General features: G+C 40.9%; 1 pseudogene; it reads right to left on the bottom strand.

Annotated features, from left to right (window-relative positions):
- Positions 1 to 280: 280 nt before the first annotated feature.
- On the bottom strand, positions 281 to 1,734 carry LOC124964107 (etoposide-induced protein 2.4 homolog; annotated as a pseudogene).
- Between the last annotated feature and the right edge of the window lie 684 nt (positions 1,735 to 2,418).

The raw sequence follows: 2,418 nt of genomic DNA, 5'->3' as shown, positions 1-2,418 counted from the left end.
AGCCTACTATAACTCCTTTCTAAATATTTTCCCTTTAAGTACTTTTGGATAAGGTTTGCTGTAGTTAGACACTGTGGATGAGCAAATATTCAGTTGGAGACCGAAGGATGATGTAAGTGATTGAGTACATTTTATTTTTGTTGTGGAAAACCAGCTCACATTTCATTGTGACATTTAAAAATTACACAAGTATTTTGATGTCTGCCCTTCCCAGCCCATATTTAGTCTTTTAAAATGACAGGAAAACATCACCAATCACAGGTTTAATAAGTTTACCCCTTTAGTTCCTATTTGCAGCACCCACTATTCCTTGAAAATACCAGTCAGACCTGGCAGTGACCAACAGCATTTCCACCTGCGAGAGTTGAAAAGTGCCATTCTCTGAGCATTCTGTTTTTACAGTGGCACTTGTCCCGGAGAGGGGCCTCCCCATAGTGGAGAACTTTAAATGCACCAGTGAGAAAAGCTTTGCTTCTTTGGCTCTGATGATGAGTATAGGAGAGAGGATAGAGAAGAGGCAGCCCCTGACAAATGTATGAGGATCGCATTGCTGTGAGGAAAGCCCAGGGCAAACCAAATCCAAAGGACTAAGGCCAGTTCCATTCTAGGTTTGACAGTCGCTGACGCCTTTCAATTCCTTTACGGAACCAATGACATTCAAACAGTACAGTGAGTAGAGAAGGGACATAAGCAGTAAAATAACCAGCTGACCAACAAGATGGATGGAAAGGATACTCACAAACATCCCCTGGATGAGGAAAAGAGCCTATAGCAAAAGATCAAAGAGCATGTGGGCAATTACCTTGCTGATGCATAGGAATGGATGAGGCTTCCTCCCTCTTACCTCAAATGTTAGGTCCACAATATCTTGAAATGAAATGAGATTCACAACTTTGCTAAGCACAAACAGGGGGAGCACCCATTGAGTGCTGAAAATTGATGTGAGGAAGAATTCTAACCATGGCCAAACATCTCCATGTAGTGATGATTACCAGTAATTTGGGCTCTTACTAACTGAAGCACAGGAATAAACACATGATAAAACAGGAGGAGACTGAACTGGAATACTCCACCATTCCAAGCACTGGAAAATTACTAACAATACATGTCTCACTGTCTTGCTTCTGCTCTACACCCTGGTCTCTCCACTGCTTCAGGACACTACTTGCCCTTCTTCTATATTGCTCCTCTCTTTTCTGGATTCGAGTATCTAGCTTTGAGATGGTACAAATGCCCCCAATGGAGTCTTCGATTCCCTTGCTACGGTCCTGGAGAAAGGTTTTGACACTGTCAGTCACTTCACCACCACCCAGACTATTAACTACACAGAGAGAGAGAAGGACCCCCATATCTCTCATCATGAAGGACCTTCAGCTCCCTTGCCCACTGCAGGCTATCTCAGCCACTCTACACCTAGCCACCCACTTCCTGGCGATGCTCCCCTGATTGACTACATTTAGAGTTAGGTTTATTCTCTAGCTTGCCACTGTACTGTAAATGTCTGCAATTGCCCAGGCAGTCAACAGCAGTGTTTACCTCTAAGGTTGATGCTGGTGTGGAATCTCTTAGGGTCTGTGGAGGAGAGGACCAGCCAATGTGCTCAGACCAAACAAAGCTCCCCATTTGTTGGCCTACCTCTCCCAATCCTGCATCTCTCCACAAGATCTCTTTTTTCCTTTTCTTTTGCATAACTCCAGTGGGACAATTTCCACTGAATTGTATTAATCTGTTCATGGTGCTAGTCTGACAGTTATGGCTCTCCATTGGATTTTTAGGTTTTGTAATCAATTTCATTCATTTATATATATACTTTTCTTGGAGTCATAGCTCATTCTTTGGTTCTTTTAAGTTAAAGATCTTCCATTACTTCTTTTGAGATCTCACTTTTTTTATGTTTCATATAACTCATCATCAACCTGTGTCAGGGATCAGTACAACTAATGAGTGGATTTTGGAACCACCTTGGATGGTGGAATAAGATATTTTGGAGAACATGAAGAAGTGAGGAGATTGGGAGGGACAGATATGTAAAAATGTTCCATTCTTCTTGTCTCAGGTTTACCCTTCTTTGTAATTTTGATGGCCATTTTAATAATGAGAAATATGTGATGACAAACTTAGTCTTCTGATTGGAGAATGAAAACTGCAACAGTACTTACCCCACAGGATATTATAAGATTTGCATGAAATAATTCATGTAAGAGAGTAGAACTAAGCTTGCAATTCTGTAAGGGTTCAACCAATATTAGCTATACACCAATTATTATTAATCTCAATTCTAAACGTCCCCAGTGGTATTTCTAAATAATACCTAATGACTAAGCTGTTATACTGTGTGGTTTTTCTAGGGTTCAAGTATTATGGTTAAGCACATTAAAAAAGTTCCCCAGTATTGCTTTCTAGGACAAAATTGGAGAT

This window comes from Sciurus carolinensis, chromosome 14, assembly GCF_902686445.1.
Source record: "Sciurus carolinensis chromosome 14, mSciCar1.2, whole genome shotgun sequence".
In the NCBI taxonomy this organism is placed as follows: Eukaryota; Metazoa; Chordata; class Mammalia; order Rodentia; family Sciuridae; genus Sciurus; species Sciurus carolinensis.
This window is presented reverse-complemented; position numbering and strand designations above follow the sequence as displayed.